Source organism: Lontra canadensis, unplaced genomic scaffold, assembly GCF_010015895.1.
Source record: "Lontra canadensis isolate GAN:19392208 unplaced genomic scaffold, GSC_riverotter_1.0 scaffold13, whole genome shotgun sequence".
NCBI lineage: Eukaryota > Metazoa > Chordata > Mammalia > Carnivora > Mustelidae > Lontra > Lontra canadensis.
In genome coordinates this window covers 23,966,530-23,987,301 of record NW_022631007.1, presented here as the reverse complement: position 1 = coordinate 23,987,301, position 20,772 = coordinate 23,966,530, and the positions used below count along the sequence as shown (strand labels likewise).

General features: G+C 35.0%; 1 protein-coding gene and 1 long non-coding RNA gene across 3 annotated transcripts in view; one reads left to right on the top strand and one right to left on the bottom strand.

The window, feature by feature from the left end:
* Positions 1-20,772, bottom strand: part of KCNJ3 (potassium inwardly rectifying channel subfamily J member 3) — a 144,513-nt gene that overhangs the window by 100,780 nt on the left and 22,961 nt on the right. The gene's annotated exons all lie outside the window — the stretch shown is intronic.
* Positions 2,957-18,561, top strand: LOC116867876. The gene is made up of 3 exons (XR_004382676.1): positions 2,957-3,198; positions 6,126-6,133; positions 18,549-18,561. It is a non-coding gene; the product is annotated as an uncharacterized LOC116867876 (long non-coding RNA).

The following is a 20,772-nucleotide window of genomic DNA, read 5'->3' as shown; positions in this document are numbered from 1 at the left end:
GATTTATTTATTTATTTATTTATTTGACAGATAGAGATCACAAGTAGGCAGAGAGGCAGGCAGAGAGAGAGGAGGAAGCAGGCTCCCTGCTGAGCAGAGAGCCAGATGCGGGGCTCGATCCCAGAACCCTGAGATCACGACCGGAGCCGAAGGCAGAGGCTTAACCCACTGAGCCACCCAGGCGCCCCTAGCTGGTTGTTTAAAATGATGAATAAAAATGACAAATTTTTATCAAGTTTTAACAAAAAAAGATAATAAATGGCCAATATCAATAATGAAATAAGGGATACCACTACAGACCCACTATAAGGTTTGTAGACATTAGACCGCTAGTAGGGTAATACTTCAAATATTCTACATAAAATAGTTTGAACTTTGATAAAATAGAGTAATTCCTTAAAAAAATAAACTAATAAAATACAATAGAAAATAGAAATTTTGAGTAGTATTATAACTGTAAAGAAGTTCAATTCCTAGTTAAAAACTCCTAAAATATACAACTTCGGGCTGCTTTCACTGCAGAATTCTACAAAATACTTTAAAAAGAATTAACAACAATATCCAAATAATCCCTTCCCAAAATATAAAAGAGAAAGAAAAAATTCATCTTATGAAGTTAGTATCACACAGATACCAAAACAAAAACAGTCCAATCAAAAGAAATTTATAGATCAATATCCTTCATGCATATAGATGCCAAAATCTCTAACAAATATAAGTAAATAGAATTAAGCAACATATAAAAAGAATTTTACACCATAACCAAGTGAGGTTTATTCTAGGAATGCAAGGCTAGTTCAATATTTAAAAATCAATCAATATAATCTACTATATTAACCTGCTAAAAAAAAAGTTTATCATATCAATTGACACAGAAAAAGTATTTGACAAAATACCCATTCATAATAAAAACACTCCATAAGATAGGAATAGAGGGGGGACTTTGTCAACTTTATAAAGAATGTCTACAAAATCTATAATTAATACTATATTTAATGTTAAAATAACTAAATGCTGCTCTAAAAAAGAAGAATAAGACGAAAATGTCCATGGCAGGGGCGCCAGGGTGGCTCTGTTGGTTGAGCATCTGACTTTTGATTTCAACTCAGGTCATGATCTTAGCTAAAAACTGTTAGAAAAAAATAATTAAAAACAAAATTGGGGGGTGCCTGGGTGGCTCAGTGGGTTAAGCCTCTGCCTTCAGCTCAGGTCATGATCACAGGGTCCTGGGATTGAGCCCCAAATTGGGCTCTCTGCTCAACAGGGAGCCTGCTTTCCCCTCTCTCTCTGCCTACTTGTGATCTCTCTCTGTCAAATAAATAAACAAAATCTTAAAAAAAAAATTGGGGATCTAGAGCTAGGGAAAAAGCTCTTAAACTCAACACCAAAAACACAATTTGTGAAGGGCAAAGCTGATAAATAGGATCTCATCAAAATTTAAAACTTTAGACCCTGTAAAGAAGATAAAAGAATAAACTACAGATTGGGTGAGAATATCTACAAACCACATACAACAAAAGACTAGTGTCTAGAATTGATAAAGAACTTTCAAAATTCAAGAATCAAAAAAATATATAATTAGAACATGGGGAAAGGAAATTAATAGACATTTTGCTGAGAAGGATCTATACATTTATAGATGGCAAATAAGTACAATATCGTCACCCATTAGGTAAATGCAAGTTAAAACCACAATGAGACACCTATAGGAACATCTAAAAAAAACAAAAAAAAACACAAAAAACAAAAAACACCAATATTAGCAAAGTTGCAGAGATGTATATGGTACATTATGCAAAACGTGTTGGTATTTTCTTACAAAAATAAACATATAATTACCATATATCCTAGCAATTGCATTCTTGGTCATCCAGAGAGATAAAAATTTATACTCACACAAAAACGTATACATGAATATGTATAAGGAGCGTTATTCATAAGAGCCAAAAAGTAAAAACAACTCAGATATCATCCAAAGGGTAAATAGTTAAAGTATGCTAGATCAATACCATAGAACTGTACTCAAAATATAGAAAAACACACTAGTGACACACAAAACAATCAGGATGAATTTCCACAGAATTGTGCTGAATGGAAAAAAATTCTAAAATGTTACATATATAGCTTCTATGCACATGACATTCTTGAAATGACAGAATTAGAGAATTTGAGAACAGATTAGTGATACCAGGTGTTAAGGAAAGGGAGAACGTGGGAGGAAGTAGGTGCGGCTCTAAACAGGCAAAATGGGCAAGCCATGTAGTGATGGAAATGTTCTGTATCTTGATTTTCCAACGTCAGTATGTTGTGATACGTAACTGGTTTTGCAAAAGGACAACATCAGGGAAAACAGGGTCAGGGATACAAGGGATCTCTAACATGTCTTTGTAAGAGCATATGAATCAACAAGAATCTCAAAATAAGCATTAATTAGAACACTCATTAAAAAAAGCATTTTTTTTTTTTTATTATTTGACAGGAGAGATCACAAGTAGGCAGAGAGGCAGGCAGAGAAAGAGAGAGGGGAGGAAGAAGGCTCCCCGCTGAGCAGAGAGCCCGATGAGGGGCTCGATCCCAGGACCCTGAGATCATGACCTGAGCTGAAGGCAGAGGCTTAACCCACTGAGCCACCCATGCGCCCCTGAATTTTTATTTTTATTTCACGGTAGCAAGAAATGTGGCCAATGAGTATCAATTTTGGAAATATGTTGGGATTTTCTCCATGACCTGATGTACATGTGATGTCTGCAAATATCCTCCAAAAAGTTACTCTCAGTAGGGTACAGCAGTCACTCTAAAATGCACCTAACAAACTAAATTTTCTAACCTTTGTGAATAATATTTTTTATATCCCACTTAGATTTTGTTGTTTACTACTTTGGACGGAAATATTGTATCCTTGTAGATTTGTCAAATTACCCTTGTATTTCCATATTTTTTATTCTTCTATATTTGTTTTTGAGTCTCTTCTATTTTATCACCTAAAAGGTAGCAGCACTATCATTTAATATACTTGTACCTTTTTTTTGACAATTGTTTTTCTTTTCTTTTTTCTTTTTTGACATTTTTTTTTTTATTGACTGCATTAGTCTCCATATATTACTTGATATTTTCTCATCATTGAGTTCCTTTTGTCTGGTATATCTTTTGTCTATCCATCTGCCATTATATTTTCATCTTCCTAACTGACCTTTCTTTGTCATGTTAAACATCATAGCCCTGGGTGATGAACTGATCTAAGAAGTCCTTTTAAACAGAAAATGTACCTCAGCTTTATCAGATGTGAACTACTGAGGTTTCAAAGGGCTTTGTTTTGCTTACTATCATCTTTCCCTAAAACTCAAATGAGGAAATTCTCACTTAACCTTACTAACTTGTTCTCCCAGGTTTACCAAGGTCACAAACACTGAAGCCCCCAGAGGGTGAGAGGGGCCCAGTAGACAAATGCTTTAGCAGACTCTCTCTGGGGGGAAGAATTCTGTTGTGAGTTCCATAGTGACCAATGTCTTCGCTCTGAAGCAAATTTAGCTTCAATTTTTGTGTTCTAAATTTTTCTGCTGAGTTCTCCCTCACCCCATTTGCTTAACACATTTTAGAAATTCATCAAACTGTCTTATTTTCTGATTGTATCCTTTCCTGCTTACCCGGATTCTTACAGCTTCCTTTCTCTGCATAAACATTTTTCTGTCACATCAATGAAATTCGGAGGACAGGAGCTTAAACTCATACCCGTAACATTCCATTTTGAACCTCAGGTCAATACTATAAATTACATTTTCAGCTATGATTTTCCACATAGACATTGGGAATAAATTTTTTTGCACAATTTTGTTCAATTCCAGCTACTTCCATACTCAGAAGATTTTAACGAAGAAATTGCTGTGTCCCAATACCAATAAAGCAATTTGACTCTCATAATTTTTAACACCATCAATCCCTTGTCACCCATTTAAAGATCAAATAAAAAAATAAAAAGTCTGAGTTGGGGTGAGAGGCAGAGGGAGCAAAACTTCTATTAAAATACAAAACTGGAAAATGATATAACAAAGCTGTTAAACAAAGTAGTTTTTATTTCTCTGTAGGAGAGATTTAATCAAACTTAGTGGACAAATGTAGCACAAAATGGGTTTGTAGCCTCTTGGAGATAATCAAGCAGTGCAGGATACTGCTTACCAGCACCTGGCCTAGACTCAGAATGGAAGGACTCTTAGCTCAGATGCACCACTAACTAACCGTGTGACTTTGAGCAAGTATTTAACTTTTCTGACAATCAGTTTCATCTGTCTTCTATAAAATACAGTAACAGTGTCTACCTCACAAGGTGACAAGAGGTTTCAATAATACATGAAACACTGAAAATAAGGACTAGCACATAATTGCTCAATAACTATATCCTAAGATTTTCTAAGATTATTAAAACTGTTTTTCTCAGAAAGTACGGATGTAGTCCTGCCTTGAAACAGTACTACAACATTAATTCCAGTTACAAGATTCTCTAGAAAGCTGTGTTGTAGTGAGTAAAATATTCAGCTCTGCAGTACCTAGTGTGAAAACTCAAGAAAAATGACTGAAGTGTTTTGTATTGGTCTTATTTGTAATTTGTATTATTTTCTGTCTGGCAGAATGCAGAGCCAGAACTTGCAGACTCTGCCAATACAAAATTTGTGGTTTTAATTTTTTATCATGTGCCACAATAAAATGATTTTAGATGAGAAACTTGGCATTTTTTTGTTATATAAAATTTTCACCGAAAAATATAGGAAGAAGATTAAAAAGAGTTGGTTCTAAGGCAGACTCTTTAAAAGCAAAAACCCACCATCTGTAGCGGGAGGACTTCATAAAACCCAGGGGTGTCATCTTACCCAACTGTCAACACTAGGAAATGTGCCAAGGGGACAGATGCTAAAATTGGAAAGTCTCATCTAGGGCGTGACATCAGAGTTCTATAATTTCTCTCTAAAAAGCATCAGTCACCAACACAGCAACAAAGTATTAAGGAGAAAACAAAACCACCCTCCTTGATGAAGAATGGCTTCCATTAAATAGTTATACTACTAAAATTTTTTTAACAAAAATGAACATACTGGTTTGTGGGATGGGAGGTAAAATCTGTATTGAGCTAGTTTCCAAGAGACCAGGAGGCTTTTTTTTTTTTATTATTGGCAACAACAGGGAACATATGATCAATAAGGAAAATAATAACAGAAGCCATTACCAAAAATAATTTCCATGACAGTGCAGAGTCAAAGAAAAACAATAAGGAAATCTCTCCTGCTGTTTTAACAATACCCTGACCTGATAATGAAAACTGATAACTCAAAGATTGCAATCAGCATCAAAAATGGAAAACAATCTATAATTAGCAATATTACATGGGGAATCAATGGTCCAGAAAAACAGATATCTTTCAGTAAAACATATTTCATGCTCATTCAAGAACTGTTGAATTTGGATTTTCACTCCCATTAAATTTTCACTTCTATCAGAAAAGAAATTTGGCTTTTAAGATTCGAGAGTTTTCGGCTGTTTTCCAGCCAGGCTGAATCTGAAAGTGGACTTGCAGCTTTAATATATAAAGCAGAGGTTGCAAGCTTCAAGTGTGTGCCGAACAAGTAACATGAATGGGTGAAGCCAACTGTGTGAGAACTATAGGACCCCAGACAGTGATGCCCGAAGTACAGGGAATGGATGCCACTTAGCTGCATGCTAGAAAGCAAGCCTGGTATTGTCAAATCTCATTTTTTTAAGGGAAAGTTTTATAAAATCCACACTTGTATTTGAATCACCAAGTTATGTAAGTGTTGGAAGAAAGAAGGAAGGAAGGGGAGGAAGGGGAGGGAGGAAGGAAGGAAAGGAAAAGAAAAGAAAAGATAAAGGAGATAAATCAAGCATTATTTTAAAACCATGGGTGCCAAATACGACAATAAACTAAATCGAACACACAGGTTACCAGATGGTAATCTCAGAAGGGTTTCCATTATAATTAAAGCGCATAAGGGTAAATATAGCTGTTTTGTTTGTTTAGCTTTGTTTGGAGAGTATGATGATTTAACCATACATGCCCCCCAAAATCACATGACTTTTTAAAAGAAGATAAGGGCCTGTGATTTGCAAGTTCTGTTCAGTTTTTTTTGTTTTTTTTTTTTTTAATCATGTGTGTATACAAAAGATCTAAACTGGCTAAGAAAAACAAGATTATAAAGCTTTATTCAGCACCCTAATATCAGAAACAGTGCTAGATTTCTCAAAAAAAAAACAAAAGAAAATGAGAGAAATCTAGTAGCTATTAGTTTTACTTCTAAAAGGTAGAAGAATAATATAAATTTGGGGACACCTGGGTGACTTAGTTGACTGAGCCATCTGCCTTCAGCTCAGGTCATGATCCCAGAGTCCGGGGATCAAGCCCTGCATGGAGCTCCCTACTCTGTGGGGAGTCTGCTTCTCTCTCTTCCTCTCACCCTGCTCATGCTCTCCCTCTCCAAACAAATAAATAATAAATCTTTTTTAAAAAAAGAATAATATAAATTTCTATTTTTGTTTCAGGTGAGAACAACAAATATAACCCAGTCTGGTTGTTGGTTGGCTTATTCAGTGTTTCAGAGGAAAATAAAATCATGAATAATGACTGTGTTTTAATGAGATATGAACCACCAAATACAAGTCTAATGAAAGAGATTCAAATAAATATATCTTTCTTTCTCCTTTTTAGTACATGAGTAAAAACAAACACCACCAATAAAAACACATCAAAGGGAAAAATGAATATAAAGGCTTCCAAAGGTGAATATTTTATAAGTTTAAACTGCTACTTCACTCCAGGAAACCCTTATTACCCACTTTTGCTTATTTCATTCTAAGGAAAATTGACATGGTAATTTTCTTACCATCAGCCAGACTTTTCCATTTCTATATTTCACTGCTTCTCATTTCTATTTACAGAAAAGGAAACTCATATATCTATATATATATACTATACTAACATGACACAATGCCATATTATTCAGTTGCTGAACACAAATGAAAATACTGGATTATTTCTCAAATATCAAAATAAAGGCAGAAAGAACATATTTGTCAAAACATATATGGCAGATTATATCTTGAAGTATTAGCTTGAGTGCTATAGCTTGAGTACTATTCTGTATATTTGTGTGTGTTCTTGCCAACACAGAATATTCTACTCAATGCCCCACAAAGTACGAGGTTTTGACTCTGGCTGGTAGGAACAAGAACGCTCCCTGGGCTTGTGTGATTTCCAGCTACTCTTCCCTCTTAACACTTCTTGAGTGATTTACTCCCTAGCCTTGGGTAGCTTCCTCAAGCACATGAGTTGAAGATTATAGACCTCCAAAACTCTATCTCTTTGTTGCTCTCTTCTCTCAGGTAGTCTACCTCATGAACAATAGACACTTTGACCTCCCTGGGCTCCCCACGCTTCCCCTCAACTGAGGGAAACCTCCAAACTCTACCTGGGTGACTCCTCCCTGCTCCACAATCTGGAAACCGTGCAGGCGGCAAGCAGGGGCAGTCCTAGGGCTCACCTCATTTGCCTCCTGTCTCTCAGGGATCATTGCCATTGCCCTTCCTCATCTGATAGCCAACGTCCTGAAACTTGTTGTTTAATATATTTTGTCCTTTTTTTGATGTGTCGGGTGAGAGAGTATACTGTGTTCCTGTTACGCCATCTTTGCCTCATGTTATTTTTCTTTTTCTTTCATGGATATATAATTTAGAAGAATCTCGGGCCTCCTGGGTGGCTCAGTCAGTTAAGTTAAGCATCTGCCTTCAGCTCCAGTCATGATCTCAGGGTTCTGGGATCCTGGGATCCTGGGATCCAGCCCCTTGTGGAGCGTGGTGTGGAGCTCCCTCTTCACAGGGAATCTGCTTCTCCCCCTCTCCCTGCTTATGCTCTCTCTCTCTCTCAAATAAATAAAAATTAAAAAAAAAATAAAAGTAAAGAGTAAGAATCTGTCCCCCCCCCCACATTCATTACCCTTTACAATTCCTATTTATTCATTAAATATGCACATTGCAAACCTTCATGGGGCGGGGGGGGGGGGGGAAATAGTACTAGAATAAGTTAAACCAGGGTGTCCACAAGCAGAATCCAATATTATGTCTTCTTGTTTCTGTTTTGTTGCTTTTTATTTTTACTTAGGAAAGTATTTTTGCTTTTCCTTGGGACTAGTGACTCCCTGTCACTTTCTCCCACTCTAAAAAAGCAAGAAATAACGGCAAGGAGGTAAGAGACTTCTTATTGTTTTGGAGTCTGTTTTGACTGCATCAAGAGCTGAAATGCTTACATTTGTGATTTAGTATACCAGCCAATGTGTCCTGAGTTCAGGAAAACCATATATAGTTTACAGCAATGAGAGAAAAAGGAACAAAGGAAACAAACTCCATAAAAGATTCAGGAGACGCTGAGTTTCCAGAAACTAATGTCATGATAATACACTGTATACTGTGCCCTGGGATATTAATAGAAACACAGTAGCCTTTTCTTTACAGTCAAGAATTATAGAATTCAAAATTGAACTTATTACATATTTTACTGTATCAAATTAAAAGGATAGAGCTAAAACTGCTTAAGCCATACCATAGTATCTTTTTATTAAACAGACGAAAGCCAATCACTCAAAATCAAATTTTCTCAGTTTCTGTTCTCTTTTGCTTCTTCTCAAAGATATTAATGGAGATATAAAGTGAAATATACACCAAGCATGACTTTCTTCAGAATTTTTGACCGTTCCAAAAGACATAAATATTAAAATGGTAATTAAATGAAGTCATCTATGATAACATAGAAAGGAAAAATTAAATCTTCAGAACAATTGGCAATGTCTCTATAGATGCCTAGTTCTACTTTCAAATTGGCCTTCTTAATATTCAAAAACGGTTTGTACTCGCATCAATAATTCAAGCAAATTTAATTAACTACATCCCAGATGAAAACAGAATAATGTAAGATTTTTACTAAATGTATTTCCAGGGATTTCCCTTCATGTTGGGAGAAAAGCTGCCACATAATTAACCTATTCTTACCCTGGGAGGAGGACTGTCTTGGGATCTCAGACAGTTTGTGTCACCAGGCCCCCAACAGGGACGCAAAGCGCAGCGAGCTAAAGCCGGCACTATTCCTTGACGAAATATACATGGAACTTGTTTCTTGAGCAGCCTGAACTTATGGATAGGAAAAATGTCCTTTTTTCCCGTTTTCCTGCCTTTCAGGTCATTCTGTGGGATCTCAATTCTTCAGTAAATGATAACATTTCACCTTTTGGGTAGCCTTTGGGTGAAGAGCAGTCCTTTGCTGATCATTACAATTCACTTTTACTACTAAATGGTTCTCATTACAATTCACTTTCATTACTAAATGGTTCGGTCTCATCGAAAATCAAACTTCTATCTCCTGTGTAATTTTTTTTAGTTCACATCAGCAGGGGCATGTGGTCTGATCCTTCTTCACTCTGTCTCCTTCTTCACCCTCTGAGTCGGCTTCTTCTGTGGGACCTGAACGGACACTGGGAGGAGGGATCAGAGCGAGAGGAGTGAAACACTGGTGCGTCTGGTTCCAGCTGGTCTAGCACAGCTGGCTATCTTGCTCTCCATTCTAGCAATCACAACTGCTGGTTCTTTTATAGAACACGTATATGGTGCGGGGTGGTTGGGGAGGGGCAGGTTGAGGTGCCTTACCATTTCTTATGATTGGTATTTCACTAATTCCCTTTCTTTGTTGAGGCAGGCAGGTGGGATATAACGACTTTTTAGAAAAAAGTCAGGGGTGCCTGGGTGGCTCAGTCAGTTAAGTATCTGGCTCTTGGTTTTGGCTCAGGTCATGATCTCAGGGATCTGGGGCTGAGCCATGTGTCAGGCTCCCCGCTCAGCAAGGAGTCTCCTTGTCTCCCCCTTTCTCTGCTCCCTGCCATCTCTCTCCCTTTCTCTCTCTCTCAAATAAATAAATAAATCTTTAAAAAAGAAAGAAAGAAATTTCAGACCATGGGGAATCACCCCAGATTTTCTTATGTTAGAGTCTCCCCACCTCCAGCAGGCAGCCTTCTTGGGCAGGATTCCCCTCAGGATGGCTGCAGTCCAGCTGCTTCCTCTAATACGCAGTTAGCTTATGGCAAACTAAGGCATCCTTGCCATGCCTTTCCAGTCCTGTAGGTTAGGTCTTTCCAGTCCTATAGAATTCTGTCACCTCAAGCATCTCCAGCAAATTTCCAAGAATTCCCATGAATTCAGTATGTGAGAAGCAAATATAAATTTATATTAGAGGTGGATTTATCATAAAGATAAAGGAGTTGAAGCTTAGCAACCCCCCCCCCTTGCCTGGGCTCGATCCAAATCTCTGGAAAGGGTCTTAACAATGTGTTCATATAATTAAAAGTTGTAAAAGTTGCAAAACTAATGGAAAGAGTAATATAATTAAACCACCTATTGAATAAGCTCCAGGTCCCACAAAATTTGGATCTTCTCTATATTCATTTATGTTCACTGAACTGCAAGAGGGACAAACACGTGTCAGCTTCTCTAGGAACTCTCATTAGGATTTCTCCTCATCAATCTTCTATGGGATAGGGTGGACAAATGCTCCAGGATAACAAACTCCCCAGGAGGCTGACAATCTACATTAATAAATCTCAATAATTTCCTTCAAAATGGAAGTTGGCAATGGACACTAATAGTAACTGAACCATTCGTTTTGCTATTTTTTTCAAAATCCTACATAAATATATCGAGTATCTCCTTTATGTATAAACAGCACATATCAGTAATTTCAGCTTTGGCGTTTCAGCTGTAAAATGCAAGGCAATAAGGAAATTTTCATGTAACTCCCTATTATATATGTATTCACCTGAGACAGCACAGGCGGATATCACTGACTCAAGCCTCCTCAGCCATCTAAAACAGCTTCCACTTAAAATAATAATGAGAAAAATATTCAGGAGGATACATTAACATTGTATATTTTATTTTATTTTCCTGGAAAAAAAAAAAAGAAACAACTCTTTTTCTCTTGAAAGAACAATAGAAACAAAGCTGACAGTTCGCCAAAATTTTATTATAGCTCAATGAAAAGCAAAACACTGTAGATAATTTTGCAGAAGGTAAGAATCTGTAGTTTTTAAATTTAAATTTATAATTAATATAGAGTAAGACAAAATCACTTAAGAATTGGGTTTAAAATAGCCAGTTCAATAAAAGTTATAATACAGTAACTAAAAAAAATAAAATTAATTCTACAATTAAAAGAAAACGTAAAGCAGAATCTGCTAAAAATAAAATCTGTCTCAATACTCAAAATGGTTTTTTACCATAGGTAAGCTGGCTAGTTTAATCTCTAAGTCTGGATAAAGGGAAACAAATTTTGAAAACCAAAAGGCATACATATCATTAATAGGCTACACCAAAAATCAATACTGAAATTTTCATTTGTCTGCTTTTTCCAGCGTTGTGTTGGGCAGGCTTAGCTCTATTTCTTGGAAATGCACTCAACATCTGATTTATTTTCCACTTTTTAAAATAAATTACTGATAAAAGCTAAGTGTGTTTTTTGTACTTTCCATCCTTGAGTAATCTCCAGTTGAAGCTTTCAAGTGATCTGTAAATAATACAGATCCGATAATGTTTCTGAATGATATCTTGCCTGATTGTTTTTAGCGGGCCCAGAACCACACACTGAATTTTGATGGGCAGTTAGAGGAACAATGCAAAGACGAACAGCTAACGAGGTATTTGGGATGCCAGCCTAGCATTCTATCCAGGAAAATCTTCAAACCAAGTGGTGATACAAAGGAAAAAAATGATTAAAGTCACAAATCTTTTGAGCCTTATTCCAAAATATGACCCTGTAAGATGTTTTTATATTTCTGAAGAGGCCATTGAAGTCTGGAATTATCTTTCATTTACCGAAACACCAGTGGGTAAGTAAAGTATGGACTGCCATGAAAGAAGAAAGTGAGGGTTGAAAAAGAGGAAAACGCAAAACATAAATGCCATGCTAATTAGGAAACAATGACAAATTTCACAGCAACAAAATTGTCCTGGGATACCTAGGACATTTAGAAATTTAAAATACAAAGATATGCAGAACGAGACAAGGTGCAAAACTTATTTCTTAAAAATCTGTTCCTCTACAAATACTTTCATAATGGCAGGAAAAAAAATGACTAAATTGTAGGACTAGCACTTTTTAACCTAGTGAGTATGTATCTTGGCTTATCTCACAAGGTTGAAATGAAGACTTTGACATATAAAAGGCAGATACTCTCAGATTATTTCTTCGTCTCCTGAGAAAAATACTGCCTAACCCATGTGGAGATTGTTGAGTAAACAAAAGGCATATTTTGATGTGTTTAACCTCATTTCTGTCATATTATAATCAATATACTATAAATGAGCTAGCACTACATGTCAGTAGAGCATGATGCTGACTTTTTGGCACAAAAAGTCTACTTGAAGTGAATTAGCATTTCATCTTGACAACTCATTTAGTAGGAAAAAAAAAATGTTTGAGAATGAACGGATCCAGGAATTCCCTCCACTAAAAACAAACAAAAATTAATAAATAAAACAAAAACAAACAAACAAAAAACACTGAGTTGTGTTGTTTGAAAAAGTACTGAGAGATAATTATTTTCCCCAGAGCAAGATCCCTGTCACCTGTTTGAAAGGGTAATGCATAATATGATTGCTAATTTTATGAACAAGAGGTACAAGTTATATATATTTAAAAGATATCCAAAGAAGTTAACTGGCTTACTCAGGACAAGTCAAATATATATCAAACATTAGTATTCTTTTTAAATTTCCTTGAATCAACTAGGTAAATTCTCATATTCACAAATAGCTAACTGGCATAGTTAGCATTTGGCAAAAAGCACATATAGGCAACAGAAGCTAGTAATTTTAAGATAAAAATTTTTACCACATACATTTGGATTTTTTAAATGGTCCAGAATTCTGCTAATCCCAAAGATGCTTTCTGAATAGTTTCATTATGTGACAACCCCATCCCTTATTTTGTGTCCCTTACAGAAGTGCGCAGAGCTACCCAAATGATACCACACTGCCTCAGTCATTCAAGCCTTTGCTCTTGGTGCTGGGTAAAAGTCTATTCATCTTTTAAAATCCTAGTGAAGTGATACTTCATCTGAATAGGCTGCCATGACCTTGAACTCTCAGGAGCATTTAATCATACTTTCCTCTACAGGACACTTCTTTATTCCATGTCCTTCTATTATTCTATGAATCACACCATAGAGTTAGAGGAATTACACATTTTTCCTTTTTCAGAAAAAAATATTCTAAATTACTTTTTAAATATGATTTAAAGTTTTAGTAGACCCACTGCACCACACCTCAGGTAGGGAGTAATTGCAGCCTATTGGAGGATATGATTTAACAATGCCTTGTACATAAAGAACCACCTATTGGAAGTACATTTTTAATCTGTGATGAGAGTCAAACTAGAATATGTTTAGGGGGAAAAAAGTTCCTTGCAAAATGCACAATTAAGGATAAATTGGCTATTTCCATAATATTTTATATGGGCTTTAACATTTATTGCTATACAATTAATGAGACTGTTAAAAAAGCTTATGCTATTTTTCTTTCCTTAGACCTTAGCCTTATTTCATATTAAAAAAATAATAATAATTGTAGGTTAACGCCAAATGACTAGACCAAATAATTTTAATACTCTTCTGTCACTAATTTTTCTTACTTTACATTAGCTCTTACAGGAAAAATATAAAAATCTTGCATTTGATTATTTGCATTTTTAAGTTAAGTAGAAGAAATATCATTTGAAATCAGTATTTTTCATTATATTGCCTATTCACATAACCTTTAAAATTTGGTTAAGGGAGGATCTCCTTTTTTCTGATATTATCTACACTCTGATCCCATCATTTTCACACACACACACACACACACACACACAAAGCCACAGAAAACCACCTTACTTAATTCAAGAAATTATGTACAGCTAAAAGCAATCAATTCCTGATACTCGGTTGGGGCAAGGGAGTCAGAGGACATTCAGAAATGGATAGAAATTTTCCTAGGAAATGTCTTTCCTGAATACAACAACAAAACCTTCCTAGGAGAAAGCTCTGTTGGCCTTTGCTCTTCCCTATTCTTTCCACTTGAAACTGAAATGACATCTGAAGGTGCAATAGCCCTTGGGACCACTAGTAGGGAAGACAAATGTTGAAGATGGCAGCACAGGAAGACTAGAGGCATCTCAGGACTCCAGGAGAGTCTCTGATGACATTCTGGAGCAGCTGGACCAGCCTGACTGCCTGCTCTGAACGTACTGTTACAGGTGAAAATAAAGCTCCAAGTGTTGAAGTCACTGCTGATTGGATTTTCTACTATTTGCAATCAAATGCACGCCTAATTCACACAATCTTATTTAGGAGGAAACATTGCAAATATAAAGCAAGCTTTCTGATTGAAAGTTATTCTGATTCAAAATTATTTCATTAGGGTATGCCTTATAATAAAATACTAACTATTTTTATCCACCTTGTTTTTAAAAACCAATTTATATAGTGCATATCACTCTGGATATATAGAGGGTTAGTCCCCACTCCTTTCTTCTCATGGATGATGAGAAGTCACAATAATTAATCTTTTTTGTCAGTCATTATAGGCCAATATACTGTTTCACAGATTATGGTTTATAAAAGCATTAAGCTACGGAAAAATACTTTAAAAAATATGGTATAACAGAATGAAAAAAAAAAAAAGGCCTAAGTCAATTCTGAGTTAAATAAGCTGCTAATAAAATAAGAACTCAGAGAGATATTCTGAATGTTGGACACTATATTTAGGTTCACGGACCAGTTCTAAAGGAATTTAATTAAATGACCATGACTTAGTCAAAGGAAAAGCCCTTACTCTCGTTAGCACTCTATGATATTTTATAGCATTTAATTATTATTCAATTAAAGGACAGGTGAAATTCTTCTATGTCTGGCTGGCAAAGGTAATTGTAAAAACTCTAAATTTTGCCTGGAATCCTTCCTGGTGTAAATAAATATAATTTTGGGGGCACCTGGTTGGCTCAGTGGGTTAAAGCCTCTGCCTTCGGCTTAGGTCATGATCCCAGGGTCCTGGGATCGAGCCCCGCATCAGGCTCTTTGTTCGGCAGGGAGCCTGCCTCCCCGCTCTCTCTCTGCCTGCCTCTCTGCCTATGTGTGATCTCTCTCTCTGTCAAATAAATAAATAAAATCTTTAATAAATAAATAAATATAATTTTCAACTCATTCTAGTCATGCAAACCTGCACTTGTCCATTAAAAATCTGCTGCAGTTGAGGAAGCCTTCATTTCTGGTACTTATCAATAAAACGGCATTGTAATTCACATAAGGGCCCATCTTTGGTCAACAGTTTTAGAGAACTAATAATATTGGTATATATTATGTATGTTAATTCCAAAAATGTTTTCAATTAAGACCTATTATTAATGTTTTTGATGATATCGATAACATTTAATAATTTTATTGGGTGACCCTTAAGTACTAGGTAATATACTAAGCACACTCACTATAGTATCTTAATCTCCACCCCCAAAAAGAGAAAGAAATAATTTCTACCTGCTTTTTTACAAATGAAGAGACCAAAGAAAGGGAAATTAATCAGCTTGCCCAGAATCATGTAAATACATGGTGTATAGACTCTAAAACCACACTATCTGACTCTGAAGTTTATACCTGTAGTCACTGTGTACACTTATTCTCTCAAACTCAATACCCAATCTCCTCTAACAGCTGACATATTTTAAAAACAGCAAGTTGATAACATGCAACACCTTCTTCTATAGTAAACTGACTCTTCAAATAGTGAATCTTATTACTAAGCATGACAGATTTGTTCCTGTGGTTTCAGGAACGTACCATAAAAATTCCCAGAAAGTGAGGTTAAACATGTGGTAAATGAATAGGGAAGTTTCCTGTAACATCACCAAAGTTTTGAAAATATATGATTTTTTGATATTCCCCTTCTAAACTGACATCAATAAAAAGTGGTCCAGAGAATTATATGGCTTCTCCAACACCAGACCAGAGTGTTTTAAAATACATAAAAGTGAGGGCATAACATGGTAGATAAAAGTAAACCACAAGGCTATTTATATAGAGAATAAACAATGTCAAGTGCATCAGTGGTTTTACTGGCTATAATTAAACCATCATTTAAAAAAATGAGGCCACAATAAATAACCAAGATTGCATGTTTACTAAACATATATACAAGGACACAAAATACTATTGAAATTTTGGTGCAACCAAAAAGGTTAAAAAATTACACCTGAACAAAAATTACATAAATGAAATACTAATAAATTGAAAATGACATGAAAAAGGGATATTTAAGTCATTTTCATTCATCAAAATCATTATATTTTATATATTATGGAACTTAATGATTAAGAATATTAATTCACCTTTGCCTTGCAAATATAAAAAGAATATTATTTATATATTAAAAATAAAAGAATTTACTCAAGAATATTATTGGACTTAGTAAACATAAAATGGCCAGTTAGGAGCAGAGCTGGTTCTTTCTACCACAGTAGCCAGCCATGTAGGTATAAGACTATTCTAAATGCTGTTTTTAAAAGTGCCATGTGTAAACTCCGCACTCCAGAAGTTTTCAATATAACCAAATTCTGAACATGAGAAACTATACAAAAAGATCTATAGTATTCTCTAAACACTGAAAGATACAGCTTTTGAATAAATGTAGTTTATACCCTTTCCAAACATTAATTTTCAGGGTAATCGCCGATCTTTATAGGTAATAACAAATAGTTAATAAAAATGGAAAGTCGAGAGTATTGCCAAGAGCTAGTGAAATAGTTTGACACAGAAAGTTAACTAAATATTTCTAAAGAAAAATATTGTAAACAGAACCAGGAAAATTCGTGTCTTTAAATAGGTGGCACGGGGGTGGTTTGGGGGAGTGAAAAATAGCAGACACAATAAGTTTGAAGATGTTTTCCTATACAGGGCTTAAATTCTGCAATGCATGGTCTATATATCATGTCTTTGAACTCTTAGGATAACTTTGAGTGTAAGTGGAGAGGAGAGGATACGCATTATTACCATTTCCAAAATAAAAGTAAACTTTCAAAGAAAAAAAAATATAACTGCCCAAAACACCCAGTTAGTTGGTGGAGGATGCAAGATATAAAAACTAAAAACAAGTAGAACATAAGTCCCCAAAAGATAATTTTGAAGATAAAACAAAACAAAACAAAAAAAAAATCGTGTGACTAGTGAATGACAGGGCAGGAATGTGATCAAACAAGTAACAACTTGAAGGTTTTGATTTTTGAAAAAAAAAAAAAAAAGAGAGACTATTAGAGGATATTATTAGAGGATATTATTACCAATGAAATTATATTTCTCAAAGGAGATTTTTAAATGTAAGAAAATTATTTTGAAACATGGACCATTAAGCAACAAAAGAATCTCCTATGGGAAACATTAAAAGGCCAGATGAGTCATTAAAAACTCTTCGGAGTCAGATAATACTTCTCCTTGTCTCAGCTCTGCATTAAAATATATATGTAGGTCCCAAAAAAAGTAACATTTTACTTATATTTATAAAGAATGTGAAGTAAAACATTACATGGGTAATGTAACAGTAATATAGAATTTACTTTCACCCATTATACCAGATTTTATTCTCCCAACCAGTTAAGATCCTCATTTTCCAATTTGAAACCAAATTATATAGGGGCTTATCAGAGTTAATGCACAAAAACAAGCAACCTGTCCCTATGGCACATAATTGCTGGCATTATTTCAGAAAATGAGATGAGTCAGAGAAGGAGGCATTTTTCAACAAGTTATGCTCTCTTCTCACTTTTGCTTGCAGAGTGAAAGCCACTGCATTAGCAGGAAATCTGTAACTTAGATTGACCTTGATAATACAGCAGGAAAAAATCCTTCAGCCCTTGGAGAAATGGACTTATTTATACATTTCCCCCCCTAAAACAAGTTGAAATGGATTTGCATCAAAATAGCACAGAATTTGTCTATATTTGGTACCTACTGAATTGTAACTCTTATAACAACACAGATCAAAATAATAATGACGTAACAGCAATAATAACCATAACAATAACTCTTGGTTAACCTTAGCTGTGCTCATCAGAAGACATATATGTACACACACACTGACATTTTGAAATTTCAGATACTCATAGTATCTTTTAATTAGGAATTATCACTAATAGACTAATCTCTGGAATGATAAAATTTGTCGTCTTCAAAGTGTTCATCTAATTTTAATATACATCAAATTTCTGAAATTTTTTTCTTCACAGAGTCATAACATTATTTCTTAAAGAACTCTGAAAGACAAATGGGGCATAATTCAAAACCTCTAGAGCTGCATGTTAAACTATAGAGTATAAATGCATAATTGAATGAGTTCACATATCTTTACAGATTTCTTCTAAAAAATGTTTTGAAATTCCACTTCTAATTTAACACGATTTTTCATATCACTGTGTAGAGGATCTTCAAGAGATGATGTTAAAGACAAATTCATTTTAAATACTAAACTTTTTTAAAAGAATAAATTTGTGCAACAAATTTTGGTTAAAAAAATAATTTAGAATATGTCATCTGATATGTGAAATGTACCTATCACATTGATGTGAAGTGTTTTTAAAAAGCTAAATGAAGTGAGCACAACAATGTTATATACGGTATTATTTATTTTATACATTATAATCTGGAGATCTTAAGCACATCCTTATTGTAGTTTTCACTTATCTGCTCAGAAACCTGTCCTACCTTCTCTTCCATCTGATAAATTGAAGTCCTGACACTCTCGGCCATCCACAACCTTCTCTCAGTATCTTTCTGGCCTTACCTTTTACACACACTTCCTACATCACATGCTTCAGTCCAAATATGAACTTAGAAGCTCTTCTGCTAGGTGGTCCCTGTGTCTTCACACCCCCAAGCCTGTACTCTTTCTTCATAAGTATCTTCTCCTTCATCTTCAGGCATCAAACTTCCTCAAGAGCAAGAGGGAAGTTTACATACTTCAAGTTTTCAACAAATCTTTCATCATAATACCGCCAAGAGTGGATGCTTCTTCAAATTTCCTTAAGCAACAGATTCCCACCTCTCCTCTGAATTACTGCAGTAGCACCCTGACTGTTTAACCATTTTTTGTTTTGCCTCATTTACTACTTTCTCCATGGTTAGCCAGAGTGATTGTTTTTCCTAAAACACAATTGTGATCATGTCACTTTCCTGCTTAAAAGCCATCTGTGGCTCCCAGTTACTCATAACAATTAAGTGCAAACACATACATGACTTAAAGGCACTGCATTTTCCAGCCTTCACTTTTCTATTACCATCATCTAAAACCCCTTTTCCCATTACTCCATATGTACGCTGTCTTTAGCCATATGACTATTACTCAGAACCTAAAACATAGCAAGTTTTCTCTTTCCCTTATTGTATTTGTCTAAAAAAGGATTTGGCAATGCTGTTCAAGATCAGACAAATGTATAAGGCATAAATCTCTTGATTGCCTTTCCCCTCTGCTCAGCTAGGCAACTAGCTGATCTGATCTAAAACTTCCACCCTAGTAATAGAAAATCCTTGACATGTCTTAACAAAATATAGTCTCCATCATTATAAACTATGTTAAATTAGAGAAACCAGAAATGCATTTAAAAAACTGAATTATTGTTAGTAAGAACACCAGAATAAGAGTCAAACATAAAAGCATATTCCAGACTGTTCCACCAAATGCTTCTGAAAAGATAAGCAAGTTGTTTTACTTCATTGAATCATGCTTTCCATTTCCCTAAAATTTTAACTAGATTATCACTGAGAAGAATTTTATCTCTATAATTCTATCATTTCAATTCTACTATTCAATTGTATGACAGTTGTTTCAAAAATCATGAATGTATCTCTTTTCTCCCCCTCAACATTGTCTGGTTCTGATGATATTATGATTTCCAGTATAAAGGAAGAAATATGCTTCTTCAAAGCTAAAAGTAGCATATTAGATTTTCCCAGTGTATCCAAACCAGAAAAGACATCAAATCAAGCACATATAGTTAAATGACTAATTCTAATAAGAAATAATATTTAACTGGTATCTGTACTACTGGTCTAGTAGAACTTGAAGATAGGAGGGCACTCTATAAAGGTTCAGTACCCTTCTATAGTACATTTTAAACACGTTTAAAGATAAGCAAAATTCAGCTTGGCTAGACTGAATTTAAACATATTCAATACCTGAATTAAAAACTAAAGACCATCAGTATATTGCATAGAATGGACATAAAAAGTTCTGTACCAAAAATCTGTCCCCCATTTTAGCAAGTTAGCCTAAAAAACGTAAGACACCTAAACTTTATCATAAAGGACTAATGTGAAGCATTACCAGTCTAAAATTTACAGGCTATAACATATTAAAATCTTAACTACATGAAAAGAAAAGCCATGTATGTATAAGAAAGATTTGCATTTCATGTATAAAAATGCAAAATGGAAAGTAATGAAGCATATTTGAGAAAAGGCCACTGGGAGAAATGTAGAGCAAAGCAAAACCAGGAAGAAACAGATAACACATGTGAAGACATTTTTGGAACCGATAATGCTAATCTGAATAAATACACATATACAAAAAGGCTACATCATTTTCTTTCTACATCCTCTAAGTAGTGCTGCCAAATATGGAAGGATTGGAGCCATTTCTGGGGATCTGCTGAATCAGGAG